The sequence below is a fragment of the Glycine max genome, chromosome 3 (assembly GCF_000004515.6).
Source record: "Glycine max cultivar Williams 82 chromosome 3, Glycine_max_v4.0, whole genome shotgun sequence".
NCBI lineage: Eukaryota > Viridiplantae > Streptophyta > Magnoliopsida > Fabales > Fabaceae > Glycine > Glycine max.
The window spans coordinates 28,535,971-28,557,933 of NC_016090.4; the positions used below are offsets into that span (position 1 = coordinate 28,535,971).

Sequence of the window (21,963 nt, forward strand, 5' to 3'; positions counted from 1 at the left end):
ATGTCCATCTGATTTAGCAAACACCTTGTCGCCTTTCATAGACTTTGAACAAAGACCCCCCATATGAAAAACTCAATCTTTGTACAGAAAATAAAAAAAACTCCTCCTCTAGCAGCTCAGGTCACCCAAATCAGGAACTGATATAAATTATAATAGAGCACCTTTTTTTAAAAATGCTTTGGTGAAGTCTTGACATCTTGTATATATATCTATGCATTGGTGAAGAGGGAAACTTGCAGTTACAACAAATGAGAGTTTGCAAGTGCATATACCAACATAATACCTTCTTATTGCCAGCCCTCAGAGCTAATTTATCAATAAGATAAGTAGCAACAATTTATCATTCAGCAAATATAATACCAATCGAACAACAAAGGAAAAATTTTGTCCAAAAAAAACGATGCACCTTGAATTAAATTTTTTTTATATACTAATTAAAAAAACAAAATTCAAAGTGCATCATATCCTTCATGTTCAAGGGATTTGTTTAGATAAATCAGAACCAGTTGTGGTGATATTCAAGCTGCCAAACTCCTCCAAATCAAAATCAGACCCCATTTCATTGTGCCCACCAAGGGAATCTTGGTCTTGTCCATTTCTAGTCAAAGGAACCCATAATTCAAAAATTAGAACAGGAAAAGGTTCTTCACTAAAGTACTTGTCCTGAAGTAACTCCATAGTTGTGGTTCTCTTTGCTGGATCATAACAAACCAATCTTTGCACTAGGGAAACTTCATTAGGGGAGCAATTGGGCATGCATGCTTCAAGACCACTTGCATTTTCCACATTACCAAATGAGATTGATCCATAATCAGGAAGCTTGGAACAACCAAGCCAAGTTTCCTCATTAATGTTCCCCAATACACTTACAATTCTGCTGAGCTGATCTACATCACTTGTTTCAGGAAACAATGGCTTCGATGTTAATAACTTAGCAAAGACACATCCCAATGACCAAAGATCAATCTTTAAACCATAGTCTGTAGATCCATAGAGTAGCTTAGGAGCTCCGAAACACTGAGTTCCAACACATTATGTGAGACAACCAAGTTCATTTCCTCCCACCTCCTCAGCTTCATATGTAAAAGAACCCTTGCAAAGATCATCATCTATGCTGCTCGTTGTGCATGTTGCAAGACATGAGGTATTTCCATCATAAATGTTTGTATCCTTATCAATGTCATAGGAGTAGCTCTTAGTTTTGATCTCATCCAAAACTCCGAAATATTCTTCATGACTCACGGTTCCCTGATTTGGATTTTCATATACATTTTGGTTTAAGTTAACTAATTGAGAAATAGCTTCAGGATGTTGGAGTGAGCTTTCACTATTTGAAGCATCATCTTCATATGGTCTAATAATAATGGAGTAGGCTGTAAAGGTGGAAGAATGGTATTTTTATGTATCTAGTGGACTAGTGGTTAATCTATTTGAGTTTAATTTCTAATAACCCCAAACATGATAGCATCCAAGTCCACCCCAAAGCCTAATCACATACCTAACAAAGATATCTTCACAAATAAACCATCCTGAAATAACCTCCCCATCCAAGAACATGACAGCACCCACGTCCACCCCAAAGCCTAATCACATACCATCAAACTAATTGCCACAACAAAAAATCAAATATGCAGGCCCCATCTAAATTCACAACACTTACATGGTCAACTATTGCAGCCTTTTATGCAATCTTGGCATATCAGTAATAACAATGAAATGCTAAGCACTTATAGGAGAGACACCGTAGATATATTGGTGGTTAGTCTGAGATGGGTGTTGCAAATCAGTTAGGCATGGGTTGTCATTGAATGAACACAGTTTTGTCCTATAAATATGATCATGTCAGCTTACAAAAATTAACACAAGAAATTCAACAAAAGCATAAGAAACTCTCAGCTTAATGAGCCAATGGCAGCTAGAATTAAAATCTAGAAAGATGAAATGAGGCAGGGAGAAGGATTGGATGACAAACGAGTAAGCAAGTTTTTCATCACTTTTCCAATCCCTATGTCCTTAATTAGATTTCCATAGATAGGAGTACCATATAGGAACTTTCACTCCACTGCTTCTTCTCACTTCCATAATTTGAGGAGAAAGCGAGTTTCTCATCACCTTTCCAATCTGTATGATGTTGACTTATTGATTTTATGAAGTGGATCAAACAATCGAAATTGGAGTAAGAAGAATCACCTCACATTATGGTTAGCCAACATAGCCACTTCCTATGTCGAATTCAAAAACTCCTCCTTCTTGTGACCCATGAGATCATTGACCATATTTTCTATAAGGTTCCTATCACACGCAACATCCTTCATGTCCAACCCAACCTTACAAACTTCATTCACAAACATGCTATGAGGTGACATGTATCATTTTAAGTGAGAAAGAGAGAGAGTGTTTGCTTTGTTTGTGTAGCTGCCCAAGCTATGAGGTGACATGTATCATTTTAAAAAAATAAATCATATTATCATTTATTTGTGAGTATATATCAACTGCATCTCCTCTTGCCAGATATACTGGACTTTTTTGTTATGTGATGTTTAGTGCTGCCTCAATAATTAGAATATCATTTTGTACTTATATCCAAGTTCTATTATTGTCAATTTCGTTTTGGCTAGAATTTTATTTAATTGGTGTCATCATATAATTATGCAACAAATCTGATCACTGTACTGATCATCGTGACAAGTATGAAAGTTTTGCATCGTCATCACGACATTCGCTGTTGGACACTGTACTGATCATCGTCACAGGTACGAAAGTTTTTCATAAATTTTTTATGCTTAATTTTGTTATGATTGTTTTTGTATGTTGTTGTATGTCATTAATGTACTTTGCTTTACATACAACTTTTGTTCACAATGAGTGAACCTTAGATTCCTGTTTGAGATTGAATACAATTATTCTTGCGGACAGTTTGCATTAATCATTGTATTGAATCTTGAATTGTTCGTTTGGACAGTTCGGGGAGACACATATTTTTATGGTAGATTCATGTGTTAAGGTTAACATTATTTTGATTAATTTGATGGAATTTTGGTATGATGCATTTCTAGTTGTTCTCTGAGTGCATACTTGATTATTGAGGAATTAATGTCACCAATTTCATGTCGTATACTTGGAGACCAAGGCGAAATACCGTCAAAATTTCGTCAAATTTAACAAAATAATATTAACCTTGAGCATGAATCTACCATAAAAAAATGTCTTCCTGAATGGGATAGGGTCACACCTTAAATGAAAAAGAGAGATTTCATGCATTCAATGAGTTTTGGAGTATCACCGAGTTACTATTTAGATGGATCGAAGTTGGATGAATAAAAGTCACTTGAGCGCTGCGTATGAGGAATGCGTGGAACAGTTCCTACAATTTGCTTCAGAAAGAAGTCTACCAAATGAAAACGACAAATTTTTTTATTCGTGCATAAATTGTTTGAATAGGAGACGACAAAAAGTCAACGACATACGGGAGCATCTATTGTGTGATGGAATTAAGAAGAATTATACAACGTGGATATGACATCGTGAATTGACAAACAAGCAGAGTGGGTCCTAATGTGAACCGTTTGATGTAGAAATGGGAGATTGCTTGGAGGATATGATTCGTGACCTTGGACAAGAGTCTTTTCAAAAAGCACATGCCCTTATGTATGATACATTGCAAACTGATTCAAAGAAACCTTTGTATCTAGGGTGCAAGAATTCGTTGACGTTTTTATTAGTGGTGTTAAGTCTAGTTAATGTCAAGGCCAGATATGGGTAGAGTGACAAAAGTTTTAGTTCGCTGCTTCAAATAGTGCATGATATGCTTCCAGAGGAAAACACATTGTCTAAAAGTTACTATCAAGCGAAGAAGATACTGTGTCCGATGGGATGGAATGAATCCATATGGCAGTTTAAGCACTCAACACAGTTCATGGCCAGTTCTACTAGTAATTTACAATTTTCCTCCTTGGTTGTGCATGAAGTGAAAATACATGATGTTGTCTATGACAATATCGAGCCCAAGATAGCCAGGAAATGACATTGATGTTTATCTAAGTCTATTGATTGAAGACTTGAAAAAGTTGTGGGACGAGGGGGTTTTAGTGTTTGATGGGTTTCAAAATGAGACTTTTCAAATGCGTGCAATGTTTTTTTGTATCATTAATGACTTTCCAGCATATGAGAATTTGAGCGGTTACAGTGTTAAGGGTCATCATGGATGCCCCATCTGTGAAGAAGACACAAGCTACATACAACTTAAACATGGTAGGAAAACAGTGTACACTAGGCATCGATGTTTTCTAAAATCTCATCACCCTTACAGGCGATTGAAAAAAGCATTTAATGGAAGTCAAGAACATGAAACTGGGCCAATACCGTTGAATACTATATGGAAGAAGATGTCGATTTTCTTTGATCTTCTATACTGATATGATCTAGATATTAGACATTGTATTGATGTTATGCATGTGGAGAAAAATGTATGTGATAGTGTCATCAGAATGCTCCTTAACATTCAAGGCAAGACGAAAAATGGTTTGAATACTCGTCAAGATCTAGCTGAGATGGGTATACGATCGCAGTTGCATCCAAGGTCTGATGGTAAAAAAATATACTTGCCTCTAGCTTATCATACTTTGTCCAGAAAGGAGAAGATGGGTTTTTGTCAGTGTCTGCGCTGGGTCAAAGTCCCACATGGATACTTTTCAAATATTAAGAGTCTTGTGCAGTTGAAGGATCTTAAGTTAGTAGGGTTAAAGTCTCACAATTGTCACGTCTTGATGCAACAATTGTTAGTCGTGGCCATACGAGACATTTTGCCTAACAAAGTCAGGTTAGCCATAACTCGACTGCGCTTTTTCTTCTAAGCCATATGTAGCAAAGTCCTTGATCCTGTGAAGTTAGATGAGCTGGAAAACGAGGCTGTTATTATATTGTGTCAGTTGGAGATGTATTTTCCTCCTGCTTTCTTTGATATCATGGTTCACTTAATTGTTCATCTGGTCAGAGAAATAAAATGTTGTGGTCCAGTTTATTTGCGGTGGATGTACCCCGTTAAGTGATACATGAAGATCTTAAAAGGATATACGAAGAATTTACATTGTCCAGAAGCATCTATTGTAGAAAGGTACATTGTAGAAGAAGCCATTGAATTTTGTTTTGAGTACATTGAAAAGGCTAAACCTGTTAGGCTTCCCGAGTGTCGACATGACGAAAGAGTGGGTAGTAAGGGTTCAAGAGGACTGCATGTTATCACTCCAAGTGTAGAAGATTTGTTACAAGCTCACTTGTATGTGTTGAAAAACAGTAATGAAATTTTTCCATACATACTTCGGCATGAAGGTTTAGTGAAAGAAAGTAATCCAAAAATGTCGAAGAACTGGGTCTTGAAAAAGCATAACAAGACTTTCCTAGATTGGTTTAAAGATACAATCTTTGCTGATAATGCTTCTGAAACGTTAAGAAAGCTAGCAGATGGGCCTAAAAGAAATGTTATAACTTGGAAAGAATACGATATAAACAAGTATTCCTTTTATACAAAAGCACAATACAAGAAAAGTACAATGCAAAATAGTGGGGTCACCCTAAAGGCTGAATCTCAACACTTCACCAGTGTACATGATGACAATCCATGTGTAGCTTCCATCCCTTACTTTGGGTTCATTGAAGAAATTTGGGATCTTAACTATGTCAAATTTACTGTTTGTGTTTTCAAATGTAAATGGGATGACAGGAACACCGATGTACAGACCGATGGTGTAGGATTTATGTTGGTAGATCTAAAGAAACTCGCTTACCAGAATGATCCTTTCATAATGGCAAAACAAGCTAAACAAGTATTTTATGTTCAAGACCCTTGTGATGAAAGGTGGTCAGTGGTTCTACACAGGAAAACAATTGGTGCTAATGTTAAAGATGATGATTCATACATTGATACTTATGTTAGTCCTTTGTCCACACAAATGTCGCCTAACGTCGTCAGAGAAGAAGAAGTTGACGATGTTCATGCTAATCGTAATGATCATGATGAAGGAGAATTAATTAACATCGTCTAATGTAATTTTCTTATTATGTATTTCATTTCAGTCCATTCTTTTACATAACTTATTCAGTTTTGTGATAATGTTAATTAACAAATGTTTTTTTCTTTATAGGCAAATGGCTACTCCACCCAACTCTCCTCCTCCTCCTCCTCCTCCTCCTCCTACTGATGCAGCATCATAGTCGTCGTCTACCTTGAAGTGGACAAGAAAAGCCACACAGCTAAGATCATTGGTGACTAGACCAGTTGGGGTAGAGAGACCGGTGGTCCATGTCAATCCTACGACCGAGAAGGCCGACAATCCCCACAAAAAGAAGTTAAGAATATATTTGGGGATCATCGCTCGTGATAAGGTCGATGTGACATACAAGAATTAGAAGCAAGTCCCTATTGCTCAGAAGGATTTGATATGGGAGGATATTCAGGTATTTTAGTTTTCATGTTGCATATTGTTTATTAGCCAAAAAATTTTAATTTAGTAACAATAAAACCTAATTTTTTTATTTGTCAGGCTGAATTTGATATCCCTGAAGCATCTGATGTTAGGACAAAAAAGAAAATACTTCAGGCTGTGGGGGAGCAGTGGAGACAGTTTAAGTCTGATTTGACGTTGAAATGGGCACTTGCAGCCGACAAGGGTAGTGTCGATGACACTGTATGCGAAAAATACGGCATTAGCAAGGAGAAATGGACTCAATTTTGTTAGAGCCACAGAGACCCTTCATGGGAGGTATCTACTTTATGATTTTCATTGTTTTCAACTTTAAATTAACTTATTATAATACATTGTAATCATGAGTTTCATTAATGTTGAATTTTTGCAGGATGTGCGGAAAAAGGCACAGGCCATCTAGAAGCAAAACACTGTCCCACACGTGTTGTCTCGTGGGGGTTATGAATATTTAGAAAAGAAGTTGATGGATGAGCAGACAAAGAAAAAACTAGAGGAAGCTGCTCAATCCGGAAGCACTGACACCGTGATTGATCCTTTTTCTCCCATCAAACGACATGTCAAATGGAAGATGGCCCGCATGAAGAAAACTGGCTAGATGATGTCTAAGGCAGCAAAGCAAATTGCTGACAAGATTGTAAGTCACTTTCAATTAATAATTGTAATTATTTATGTTTATTGTGTGATTGATTAAACCAATAAATGTGTTCTTTATAAGATTCGTTGGAGGAGCAAGCATCACAGGGTTCCTTTGTCACCCATAGACATCAGGATGTACTGACTGCTGCCATTGGGCGACCAGAACACCCCGGTCATGTGCGTGCTGCTGGAGCCGGTGTGACGATCAAGCAATACTTTGGACCGACTCCAAGGACCGCTCGCACTTCCTCCTCCATGGCTCCCGAAGACCTAGAGCAGCTGACTCAACAAATCAAGGACCAGCTGGAGGAGTCGATCACAGAAAAAGTGACTCGACATCTAATGTTATCCTTCAGCCAGATGCAGTCCCAGTTTCAGTAACAGATGCAATCACAGGGACTTGCACTACCACCTGAGCCTGAGATTGGTCCTTCGGCTGCTTGTGTCATCACAAAGGAGAGTTGTGTTGATCCTTCAAGGAACGATCTAGACACGAGTGACTCAGACAAATGCGGGTTGTACATCGAAGAAAATCCTCCCTGCCTGGTTGCCCTAGGAAGAGTTTATGAGGGACCCGCAACCATTCACAACATCCCTTTGTTGCATGATCAAGTGAAGGTTGGTGTTAAGGAGGTTAAAGATACAGATGCTCCCATTCTTGTACCCAATGAAGAGGTTAAGTTAGTGGGACCGACACTTAACACCTTCTTTGCTTGGCCGACACATCTCGTCAAGCATTTATCAGAACAAGTATTTCGGTGTCATTAAATGCTTCTTTTTTCAATTAAATTTTTCACTGTTATTAAATTAAGTTAATTAACTATGTTGGATAAACAGGGAGCTGTGGGACCAGCAAAACCTGCATATAGGCCAGATCATGAGGTCGATGATCCTCTATATCTGATGACATTGACCATCCCACAGCTTTTTCTGAAGCCATTGCAAGTTATGTGTGATGCTACCGTGTTTGAGGTGTTTAATGAAGACTTCCCCTTGTACATAAAGCATGAAGATCTGTCTGAAATAGCACACGATGGTCAATGTCTCAGCATCTCTGTTATACAGTTGTGGATTCTATAAGTCAACTTAGATTATTATTAATTACCTAAGTTATTATTTTAAATTCATACATAATTTACATTGTCTCAACAACAATAGGCATATGACTGAGACAAGTATGCGAGTGGGGAATTTCGAGGTGTGTGGATTCCTTGAGCCACAGTCCATCCAGAGATCTGGGCAATCACAATTTGAATCAGAAAGTTACATGAAGAACTGGATGCAGAATTCAAAACGGGATGTCTACGTAGGAGCCTACCTGAATGGGTAAGTTAAACTGAACAAATGAATTTAAATAATGTATAATACTATAATAACCTATATTGGTCTTCACTGCAGTGCACATTGGCAAATGGTCGTCATTTTGCCTAAGGAAAATCTTGTCGTCTGGTTTTGTTCGTTGCATAATAGGTTAGACAACTACCTGAAAGGAATAATTAACAAGTTAGTGTTGTTTTTCAATACATTTGAATTAGCATTTGTCAAGAACATCAATATTTTAATTGTACAATAAGCATCCATGTTTGTATTCTATAGTGCTTTGAAAGGACTTGACGATACTCCACAACCTAAATCCAAGGCTGGTGCTGGGTGGATTGTTGTTAAAGTAAGTGATTTAAACAATGCTTCTACGTACTTATATTTTATGTCTGTGTAGACTAATTTGTAGTTAATGTTCAATATGTAAATTTCATCATGTATTTAGTGTAATAGACAAAAAGGAAGTATTGAGTGTGGGTATTATGTGATGCACTGGATGTCAACAATAACCTTAGGAAATTTCAAGAATAATTGAAAAATGGTAATTGTTTAATTCAAACAAATTTGATTTTGTTATGTTTGCTATTATATTATTAACTTATGTTTTATTTTATCATGCAGTATTTCAATGATGCTAGACCACTGGAACCAGAGAGATTGAAGGCGCTTCGCATCCAATGGGCAAAGTATTATTTGAAAGTTAGAAATGAAACTTAGGATGTTTAGGCAATTTTATAATTTTAGTTTAGGCAATTTTGTAATTTTAGTTATTGCTTTACATTTTTTACAATTGAAGTCCTTTTAACAATAAATATTCTTTTAATTCTTAGTTATTAATAAATTTATCATGAAATTTTTAAGCTAAAAACTGTTTCAAAACAAAATAAAAATTATAAATGTTGTGTTGTGTGGTCTGATTTAAAATTTGTAGGTGAATTTTTGGGTTTATTGAAAAAATAGACACAGTATTAAAAAAAATCCTAAACACAACATCAGTTTTTTTAAAAATAGATGTTAACCTTGGAAGTTAATATCGGTTTTTATAGAAAACCGATGTTAACGTTTCAAAGTTAACATCAGCTTTTTAAGAAAATCAATGTTAACGATTGAAAATTAACATCGGTTTTTACAAAAAAAACCGATGTTAATGTGTTAATGTTTGTAAGTTAACATCGGTTTTTTTAGAAAATCGATGTTAACGTTGAAAGTGAACATCGGTTTTGATGAAAAACCAATGTTAACTACCAATGTTAACTACCAATGTTGGTATGAACATTTATACCTTTTTGTTTGTCATTCTTCTTATATAACATCGGTTATTTAAATAACCGATGTTGTTATTTTACGTTAACATCAGTTTTCAAAAACCGATGTTAATGATAATACTTTCAACGTCGGTACTTTCAACATCGGTTAATAACCGATGTAGAAAATCCTAAATAATCAATGTTAAAAGCTTATTTTGTAGTCGTGTCTCTCTAGTAATCGATTACCAAAAGCTATAATCGATTACCAGAAGCAAAAATGAGTTTGCAAAGCTTTCAGAAAGTTTGAATTTGAATGAAATAGAAGATGATGATTTTAGTTTCTTCGTAAAGAGATTCAATAAATTCCTAAGAAACAAAGGAAATCAAAGAAGATCAAACTTCAAACCAAAGAAAAGAGGAGAAGATTCATCTTCTGTTCCTAAGTGTTATGAGTGTAATCAACCAGGACATCTGAGAGTTGATTGTCGGAGTTTCAAGAAAAGAATGGAAAGATCTGAAAGGAAAACCTTCAATGATAAGAAAGAAAAGAAAGCTTGCATCACTTGGGAAGATAACGATATGGATTCATCCGAAGACTCAGAAAACGAAGTCGTGAATCTAAGTCTTATGGCTAAAAATTATGAAAGTGATGAAGAGGTAACATCTTCTAACAATAACTTATCTATTTCCTTTGATGAACTTCAAGATGCATTCACTGATTTACATAAAGAATTAGTCAAACTTGCAAAACTAGTTTCATTTTCTAAGAAAAATATTTCAAACTTAGAAAATGAAGTTTTAAAATTAAATGAAGAATTAGAAAATCTTATAACTGAAGTCAAAACTTTAAAACCAATTGACACAAATCAATCTTCTACCATAAAAGTAATACAAGATAGTAAAGAAGCATATAACTCATGTAATTGTTGTAGCAAGTTTATAGAAGAAATCAAGGATCTGAAAAATTCATTTTCCAAATTTACTATTGGCAAAAATAATTTAGATATTATACTAGGAAAGCAAAGATATGTTTTCGATAAGGCTGGATTAGGATATAGACCTGATAAACAACAAAAATTATATAAACATTTCTTTGCATCAAATCAAAAGAATAGTTCTCCTTTCTTAACATATTTTTACTGTGAAAAGAAAGGACATAGTGCATCTACATGCTATTTTAGAAAAAATAGTAATAATATTAAAATGATATGGGTTCGAAAAGGATCTTTTATCAAAACTGACATTCAAGGACCCAAGAAAGTTTGGGTACCTAAGTCATAAACATGATTATTTAGATTCTTTGAAGAAGAGTTGGTACATTGATAGCAAATGCTCTAAACACATGACGGAATATGCATCAAAGTTTACTCATATTTCTCCCAAGAATAGTGGACATGTGACTTATGGTGACAATAATAAAGGTAGAATCCTTGGAGTCGAAAAAATAGGTACGAATTCATTTACCTCCATTGAAAATGTTCAACTTGTTGATGGTCTTAAGCACAATCTACTAAGTGTTAGTTAATTATGTGATAAAGGCTATCTAGTATCATTTGACTCTCATAATTGTGTTATTGAAAACAAACATGATAGAAATATAAAACATATAGGCTATAGATCAAATAATGTATACATGATAAACTTAGATAAAACATTAAATCATGATCAATGTTTTCTTAGTAAAGATGATGATTCTTGTTTATGGCATAGAAGAATTGCCCATATAGTCATGGAACATTTAAATAAACTAATTTCTAAGGATTTAGTTATTGGTTTACCAAAACATAAATTTAAAATAGATAGATTATGTGATGCTTGTCAAAAAAGAAAACAAGTAAGGGTTTCCTTCAAATCAAAGAATATTGTGTCTACAACTCAACCCTTACAACTTTTGCATATGGATCTTTTGGCCCCTCTAGAACTATGAGTTTTGGAGGAAACTACTATGCTCTTGTTATAGTTGATGATTACTCAAGATTTACATGGACATTATTTCTCACTCATAAAGAGATGTTTTTCATGCTTTCATGAAACTTGCTAAAATCATTCAAAATAAGAAAAATCTCAAAATTGCATCTATTAGGAGTGATCATTAAGGAGAATTTGAAAATAAGGATTTTGAATCATTTTGTGATGAAAATGGTATTGAACACAATTTTTCTGCACCTAGAACCCCTCAACAAAATGGAGTAGTTGAGAGGAAAAATAGATCTTTAAAAGAGATAGCCAGAACTTTTCTTAATGATACAATCTTTCCTAAATATTTTTGGGCTGAAGTTGTAAATACTACATGCTATATAATGAATAGAGCTTTAATTAGACCAATCTTAAAGAAAACTCCATATGAATTGTATAACGGAAGAAAACTGAACATTTCTCATCTTCATGTCTTTGGATGTAAGTGTTTTGTGCTAAACAACGACAAAGACAACTAAGGTAAGTTTGATGCAAAATCTGATGAAGGTATATTCCTTCGTTATTCTTGAACAGTAAAGCATTTAGAATTGATAACAAAATAACTATGATCATTGAAGAATCTAGCCATGTTACTTTTGATGAAACTAACCCAATTATGCCAAGAAAGGATACTCTAGATGATATTTCAGATTCTTTAGAAGGTATGCATATTCATGGTGAAGAACACAAAGGCAAAGGAAAGGGAAATGATGAAGACTTTCAAATTGATGAAACAAAAACAAGTACAGATCTTCCAAGAGAGTGGATAACTTCAAGATATCATCCTCTTGATAACATCATCGGTGACATATCTAAAGGGGTAACAACTAGACACTCTCTCAAAGATGTTTGCAATAATATGGCTTTTGTTTCTTTAATTGAACCTAAAAACTTAAAAGAAGTCATAATTGATGAACACTGGATTATAGCTATGCAAGAAGAGTTAAATTAGTGTGAAAGAAATAAAGTTTGGGAATTAGTTGACAAACCCAATAATCATCTAGTTATAGGAACTAAATGGGTATTCAAAAACAAATTGGATGAACATGGAATAATAATTATAAATAAGGCTAGGCTAGTAGCCAAAAGATATAATCAAGAAGAAGGAATATATTATGAGGAAACCTATGCTCCAATAGCCATATTAGAAGCCATTAGAATGTTATTAGCTTTTGCATCCATAATGGACTTTAAACACTATAAAATGGATGTTAAAAGTGTCATTACAATGTTATTAGCTTTTACCATCCTTTCTTCCTCACTCTCCTTGATGGCGCCCTTTTTTCTCAAAACTTCAAATCTTCATATCTTTCTCTTTTCTTGTCCAAATCACTTCAAACAAAGCTCAAATTTCATCTTTTTCAATTCTCTACAAATCTCACCAATCAGAATCTACAAAAACAGGCTCAAATGGAACAACCATCAAAAAAGAGAAAGGGCTCATCCTCCATAACCACCGTTGTAAGACAATGCCGCCACAGCACATCCGATGACCCACCAGTACCACCTCCTCCTTCTTTTTCTTCTCCACGGTCACTGACTCTATTTTCTTCATATGAATAATGTCAAAGGTACTATTCCATATTCTCAAATCGTGTCATTCTTGATCCTAAATATCTAGACGTAGAATTCTTTGATAGGGAAACCTTTGATGGCTAACAAGTTTTTCAAAATTTTGAGTTAATTGAGTTTATGTCTCTAAAATTATCGTTCTATCCTGAATTAGTTCGAGTCTTTTATAATAATCTGCAAATTGGGATGGTGTCATTTTTTCTGAGCTGCATAAAATACCCATTGTTGTTGATCAATCTCTATTTTATTCTCTGACAAAACTGAGTAGTTAGGGAGTTCCTTTTGAGGGCATTCTAGTTGATGATTGGAAGCATGTCTATTCTAGTCATGATGCCCATAAAATGGTCTGTAATGACCATGCTAATATGACCAGCAAATTACTTGCTAGCTCATTCACCTTTGAATGTCGCATTATGCATTATATCCCTTGTCGAGTTTTGCTTCCACGTTCCATAAATCTTGCTCAGGCCTCTGAGGAGGACTTAATTTTTCTATGGGCTCTTCAAACCGGTTGCCAAATTGACTGGGCTCATCTAGTCAGGTACCATATGCATAAGGCATTACGGACCAATGCACCTCTTCTGTATCCTCATCTTGTCACTCTATTTCTTCAGCATTTTAATGTTCCTTTAGAGGATGAATCTTTTGTTAAGGTCAAACGATCATTTTCTATTGGTGTTGGTGTTGTTTCCTCCTTTGGATACCGAAAGGATATGGATGACCAATGGGTACATAAACAAGACTTTCCACCTCCAATTCTTGATGAACGCACACCCTCCCCACCACCGCAACGAGATTCCTCTTCTTCCTTATTGAATGACGTTCTCACTGAGCTTCGGGATCTTTGGGCTTTCATCGGTGATCGCTTCGATGCAATGGACTCACACATCACACATCTTGAAGACAACATAAGATTCATTTGTCGTTGCTTTGATCCACCTGCGAATCCATAGACGATTCTTTCACATGCTACTTTTATCTAGTATTTTAAGTCGTTAATTTTCTGGACAATTTACTATTTTCTACCTTGTATTTGGCTTTGATATTTTAGCACTTGGTTACTTTGTGCTTGCTTTAGATACTTAGTTATTTCATGTTTTGCTCTGGATATTTTGCACTTGGTTATTTTATATTGCTATGGATGCTTAGCTTTTGGTCATTTTGTGATGATTGCTTTGGTTTTTGTGGCTTTGATATTTTTTTTGGTATTTTCAACTTTTTGATGTTGTCAAAGGGAGAGAGAAACTCATGGTAGATCTTTTCTAAATATAGTCAATAAATTGCCAAATTAAGGGGGAGTAAGGGTAAGTTCTCATCTTGCAAATAGAATATCTTGTAATCATGTTTTCAGATAGTTGTCATCATCCAAAAAGGGAGAGAATCTTAAATGTAATAATTTTAGGCAATTTTTCCCTTAGGATAGTGAGTGTTTTGTTGGGAACCTTAAATATGGTCATCCAAACACTCCTAGGATCTGTCTTGTGAGTGCATCTGTTGTATGAAGATTTTGATGATGCCAAAAGATTGAAACAATTCAAAGTTTACTACAAGATTCAAGTTAAGATCAAGAGATCAAGAGAAACGGTTCACAATAGTCCATTATTTGTTAAAAGAATCTCTTAAAAGATTGCAAAGGTTTAGCCTTAAAAGACTTAAATTTTCAAAATCTCTTATAAAGTTTTTAAGTGGTTTTACATCTTTGGAAAATATATATTTCTCTCTAGAAATCGATTACCAAAAGCAAAAATGATTTTGCAAAGCTTTCAGAAAGTTTGAATTTGAATTTTAAAGCCTGTAATCGATTACCACATTTGTGTAATTGATTACCAGTAACGGAAGGTTTTGAAATTCAAACTGAAAAGACATGACTCCTCAATAATTAACTTTGTAATCGATTACCACAGATCTATAATCGATTACCAGTGAGAAAATTTCAAAAATAACTCTGAAAAGTCACATTCATTCATAAGTTTTTGAAAAGCCACCAAAGGCCTATAAATATGTGACTTGTGTTTGAAAATCTTTAGAGTTTTACAGAACTTCATTGTCTTATTCTCTCAAAAGAAAACCTTTAGTCAAACACTTGCAAAACAATTAAGGATTCTTCTAAGTTCTCCAAGTTGTATTATTCTTCTCTTAAAGAGAGAAAAACATCTTTTGTACTTCAAAAGCAAATTATTGTTGTAATCTAGAGGCAGTGGGTCTCTTGATTTGTAAGTTTTTCTGAACACAAGGGAAAGGTATCCCTAGATGGTTTAGAAGTTGTAAAGGAATTTACAAGGATAGTGTAAATCTCAAGTGGATTGCTTGAGGACTAGACGTAGGCACAAGAAGTGGCCGAACCAGTATAAACTGAGTTTGCAATTCTCTCTTCCCTAAACTCATTTACATTATTGCAGTTTAATTTTATTTTTCACATTTAAATAAGCATCAAATAAATTGTTCATTGCTTCTTTTTCTGCATATTAGGTCTGCATATTTCTTTTAAATAGAGAATTAAAATTTGTTAAGGGAAATTTTTGAAACTTAATTCACCCTTCCCCCCCCCCCTTAAGTTATTGAGGCCACTTGTTTAACACGCCTAGTTTACATTTCTTGCACTTTAATTTCTTGCTTACTTTCATAGCTTATTTTCTTTACTAGTCACACCTAGTTTATCTTGTAATTACATAATACTTTCTTCTTGCTTATCACGCTTATCTTGAGTTCTTTTGAACCCTAACTTTTACCTTTTACAAACCCCCAACAAGAAAGAACCACAACTTAGGAACCAACATGAGTCATCATTCATCTAGTGTTAATGGTGAGGGTACTAGTCATAAGGATCCTCTATCTAGAATCTTAAATGAGTTGAATTCCCTCAAGTTATGGAAAGAAAAACTAGAAATAAAAGAAAAAGGAAAAGAGAGGATAGAAATAAATCAAGATGAGAGAGAACAAATAAGAGAGGAAGAAAGAAGAAAAATAATGAAAGAAATGAAAAGAGAAAAACATGTCTCCTATAGTAATTATGACTCTTGCAAGAGTCTAAGTTAAGAACTTAGCGACTATTATAGAGGGCGCCATAGGTCACATACTAAAAATCACTCCCAAAGAAGAGAAAAGGATAGAAGGCCTCAAGAGGTTAACATTAGCCTCCCATATTTCCATGGAAATGATAATGTTGAGGCCTACCTAGATTGGGAAATGAAGGTTGAATAACTCTTTGCTTGCCATCATATTAGCGAAGAGAGAAAAGTTCCATTGGATACCCTTAGCTTTCAAGGCTATGCTCTTTATTGGTGGACTTCCCTTGTTAGGGAACGAAGGATTCATAGGGATCCTCTAGTAGAGTATTGGAATGATCTTAAGAATGCCATTAGGAAGAGGCGCATTCCCTCCTACTATGAAAGGGAGCTTATGGACAAGCTCCAAAGGCTTAGACAAGGGAGTATGAGTATTGAAGAATATAGACAATAAATGGAACTACTCCTTTTAAGAGCTGGACTTAGGAAGGAGGAAAGAACAAGCATAGCTAGGTTCCTTAGTGGGCTTAATACGGAAGTGAGGGACAAGGTTGAACTCCTTCCATATAAGGACCTAGATGAGCTAGTCCAACTTTGTATAATAGTGGAACAACAACTTAAAAGAAAACTTTCTTCAAAATCTTATGGCTTTCACTCTTATCCAAGGAAGGACCAAGCCCAAGGAATTTTGGGGGCTGCACCTTCAAAACCCAAGGAAGATAAGGGTAAGACCATAGAGAAATCCACCCCCAAGACTAGTTCCCAAGCAAGGACTAGCAACTTTAAATGCTTAAAATGTATTGGGAGAGGTCACATTGCCTCTTAATGCCCCACAAGGAAAACCATGATTATAAGGGGTCAAGATATTTATAGTAGTCAAGAGGAGACTACTTCTTCCCCTTCCTCTAGTGGAAGTGAAGATGAAGTAAGGGGTGAAGAGTCTAGTGAGGAAGTCTACCCCCATGAAGAAGGTGACCTCCTAATGGTTAGAAGGATCCTTGGAGGTCAATCTTGTGATCTGTGGCGTCCCTAAATTAATGACTGGTTTAATAGTAATAATTTAAATAACAAAAACCATGGTAAATTTTTTTTTTCTTCTTTTCCCTTTTCATATCTTTCTCTTTTCACCATAACTAGGTTCAGAAGGAAAATCCTCACTACAGAGTCCTGAATGGCCAGTTCACAACTCTATTCGGAGTCATTTCTTTCTTACCACTCATAATCTCTAAACTATTTTGCTGTTTCAAAAGGAAGAAAGTACCAGCCATTACTTTAGGTCGTCACATGAAAATAAAAGAATAAAATACGGTCGGTAAACTCTTTTACAAATAAAGTTGCTAATGCTTTCTTTTCAAATAACAAGATCGATCATAAATGCATTCATCATTTAAAGCTGTCCAAAATATGGGAGTTTTACAAAATACATAGTGTCATCCAGAGCAAAGGTGTCCATAGTGGTGGCTTCAGCCACATGTATACAATCATCAAATTCCTATACATCAGGTCTACCCATACAAAAACAAAAGAGTAAACCTAACAGTCAGTCCTAGTTACACCCACCCTCAAAAAGTACATAAAACTAATCCATGGAACTGTCCACTCTACAGTGCGCTGAAGCGTACGCGCCAGTTCATCTGGATGCACCAATGAAGTAGCCATGGATCGAATCGTGCCCCGTAATCAGCACCTCGTGTTGCCTTCAAGGGTCTCCCAAGCTCCCTCTAGGCACTCCATCTCCACTCGATCATGGGTTAGCTGCGCCGCCATCACGATCTACAAGAAAGAAAAGAAAGGGGTAGACTCTTTCACAAGAATCTAACCATGCCGCAACACAATACTTCTACAAACCATTACATGCAAGTAAGAAGGGTATCTTAAGGCTTTTCATCTCTGGTAATCGATTACACATACCTGGTAATCGATTACCAGAGGCTAAACTTGAATTACACAGACTCAGGACATGAAATATGCAAAAATGCACTGTGTAATCGATTACATATACCTGGTAATCGATTACCAGTGACCCATCCCTCTGTGTAATCGATTACACAGGCTGGTAATCGATTACCAGAGGCTCCCTTAGTTTCCTGACTTCGTTTTCAAGCCTGGTAATCGATTACACCCCTTGGTAATCGATTACCAGAGACCATCTTAGCCTCCTGTCTTCATTTTTAAGCCTTGTAATCGATTACCCACCCTTGGTAATCGATTACCAGAGGCCATAACCCACATATCAATCAAAGTTCACAGCTGGCCAGCCACCACAAGCCTCCTTGCTTTGTGGTCTTTGTTCCTTTTATCTGTTAACTGCCAGGAGCTCGCCTGTTTAGGTACATCACAGGTTCTCACTGACCGACTATGCCCGGGTTGGGTCGGGATTGGTCAAGCTTGGTTTTGGGCAATAGCACCCCACCTGACGTCCCCAAGGTCTCCTGACCCCCGCGACATATCTCCAGGTACCACTCTGTGGTCAACAATAAAAGCAGGAAGTTTCACCCTTCAACACTTCCTCATCTCAAGCTTGTAGGATTATGGGGTACCCATCACATGTGGTACTAGGTGGCGGTCGGGCGATGGTGCACAACAAGTTTTCCACATCCACAATGCGCGCATAAACCCACCATCCCCTGTTGCCCACCTCCATCTGAGCTCACGTACTCCCACGTAGCCCATATCCTCGTTTCTCTCAACACCGGGTCCCCATCAATCCTCCCAAGCTTCCACAACATCCAAGCAAAGCAACATTCAAACCGCACAAGCTATCACAGCCAAGCAAAACAGAGCAAAGGCAGAAAACTCTGCCAAAACACCAACCAAATCACAGCTTTTCTCACTTAAAGACCCCAGTAACAATTCCTTCGATCCAATTCGTTAACCGTTGGATCGACTCCAAAATTTTACTGGAAGTCTATAGTGTATAAGCCTACATTTTGACCGTTGGGATCTACAAGCAAACATCCAGAACTCACTCTGCACTGCTCTTTCCACAACCAGTAAATACATAGCATTTTTCTGCACTTGTGCAAAATCCTGCTGCACAATTTCACAGCAAAAATCTGCACAAAGTGCAGATTTCGAAAAATCACACTTCCTCTCATCCAATCTTGCCCAAATCAATTCCTACAAGTCCCAAATCATGCATCAATCATGTCTAACCCAAAACCAAGCTTCAAAACACAGCAACACAGAATCTAGGTGTCCAACACCCCTCCATTCAATGGGTTTTCTAGGTTTGAGAAGTGAAATTGAGAATGAGGTAAATTTGAAGCAAACTCTCACCTCACACCAGTCCATAACATCAATCTAAACTTGCCCAAACTGGATTTACACCTAAAATTCCACCGAATCAAAATTTGACTCTTCAACACCCAATTTTGCCCTAGAAATGGCTCTTTGTTCACTTTGGTCATTTGTTTTTCCCTCTAGCACAGCCTAACCTTTCTCACATGTTCTAAATGACATTTCAAGCTAGGATTAACTCATTTTAACCTCCATTTACCACAGAATTCAGACTTAGCCTTCCAACTCTCAAAGCCTCACTCTTTTTCCACTCACAACACCACATTCTCACTTTCTAACCCTAGGTTAACTCTACCCTTCATCTCTAACAGTTTCCATAGGCAATTTCAGCATATAAACATCATCACAAAACCCTAAAATAGAATGGGTATGTCTAACTCATCCAAACATGGCAATTTCAACAAGCTTTCAACAAGTTCCTTCACAAATAATCATCACACAGCAGAAAACTAACAAAACCACCCATCATATCTCCCAAAACCCCATACCCACGAAATTTAAGAGAGAAAGAAGTTCACCCAAACCTGAAATTTCGAAGTCTCACTCGTAGCCACGCACTTCACGACTCCAAAAATGCCCTCCTTTCGCGATTTGGAGCAGAAATGATGGCCAAAGGTTGAAGCTTTGTGTGGAGCTTCAATGGTGAATGAGGGAGAAGAAAATGGCAACGTGAGGGAGAGAGAGAGCTGTCTGAAAAAAGTGTGGGGGCTGAGTGAAGAGAGAGAAAAGCTTTTTGGTTTTTAAAATAAAAGGGTTTTCTCTTTTTCTATTATTTTATTTGAGCAATGCCACATGTCTCCATTTGAGTGGAGCAAGAAGGGCCCACTTTCCCTTTTTGACTGTGACCCATACTCTGTCACAAAAGTGAGGAAAATCTGACCTTTGAAATGCTAAAATCCTGCCTCGGTTTGCGTGCCGTTTCTCTGGTTCCAATTCCTCGCGTTTCTCTGCGTCCGTCGGGGCCAGTTTTCGAAAGTAAGCAATATATATATCAAAACGCTCAGAATAAAACCCCGAGCGTGGTTCAGAGATTGGTTTCGTTAAATTCTAAGTCGCACGCAAAACGATGATTTTTAAACTAATTAATTAAGAATTAACCCATAACCTCTCAGTTATGGATTTCTCTTCCTTAATTAGTCTAACCCGCGTATCTTGCCCCCACTATTCCTACCCTTACCTATAACATATATGCATATACACTGAATAATACTTATATATATATATATATATATATATATATATATATATATATATAATCATTCAAAATACATCGTTTCCAAAAACTCCGGGTAGAAATTTCCAGGATGTTACATTATCTATCTCAATCCCAAAGAGAGAACATATTTCATACAAGATGTAAAATTTTAGATAAAACTTGTTCTCTCATTATGGATAGTGGATCTTGTTGCAATTGTTGTAGCACAAGATTAGTTTCCAAGTTGAACCTCACTATCATTCCTCACCCAACAAGTGAAGGTACCTTTCTCCATTGGGACATATAAGAATGAAGTTAATTGTGATATAGTTCCCATGAAGGCAGGGCATATTCTTTTAGGAAAGCCATGACAATTTGATAGGAATATCATTTACAATGGCCTAACTAATGAGATTACCCTCACCCATCTTGGCACTAAATTTGTGTTGCATCCTCAAACACCTTCACAGGTGGTCAAAGATCAACTAACTATGAAAGATAAGAGGAATGAGAAAGAAAAATTAGAAAAACAAAAGAAAAAGAAGGATGGTAAGGCCTTGTCTTCAAAGGCCAAGGGGAAGGAAAAGGAGGAAAAGGATTCCTCCAAGAAGATTGTTAAGAAGGAAAATCATTTTGCATCAAAATGTGATATCAAAAGAGCACTCCTTCTTAAGCAATCCTTCTACCTTCTCCTATCAAGGGAATCATACCTTAGCACTACCATACCTTGTGAGCTTGAGGTTATTCCTCAAGTAAAGGAGTTTTTGGATGAGGGTTTGGTTCGTAAGAGCTTAACTCTTTGTGTTTTGTTGGTGCCCAAAATAGGTATTATGAGGCATCAAATTCCTGTGAGAGGTGATATGATGAATGTGTTGAGTGGTGCAACCTTCTTTTGTAAAATCACTCATGCATCCAACATCTTCATGATTCACATACATAGAGACTCATTAGGTAGGTTTGTTCTTATTTTTAGTTTCAACACAAACTTAGGTGCTCATGTGGGACACCTTAGGTTTGTCGTACTTTTTGGTAGGAATAATCAACATGAAAATACAAAAAAAAAAAAAAAAGATATGTTTTATTGCATTATCAAGGAGTTCCCATGGACCCTAAGAGAATAAATGTCATTCCTGAGTGGCTCACTCCAAGTATAAGAAAAATTTGGGGCTTCCATGACTTAACAAACTTTTACAAAAGGTTTGTCCCATATTTTATATACTTGTAGCACAACTCATTGAGTTGGTGAGGAA

At 36.2% G+C, this 21,963-nt stretch overlaps 1 pseudogene; it reads right to left on the minus strand.

Moving 5' to 3' along the window:
• Window positions 1–474: 474 nt before the first annotated feature.
• On the minus strand, window positions 475–6,368 carry LOC100803785 (cyclin-dependent kinase F-1-like; annotated as a pseudogene).
• Between the last annotated feature and the right edge of the window lie 15,595 nt (window positions 6,369–21,963).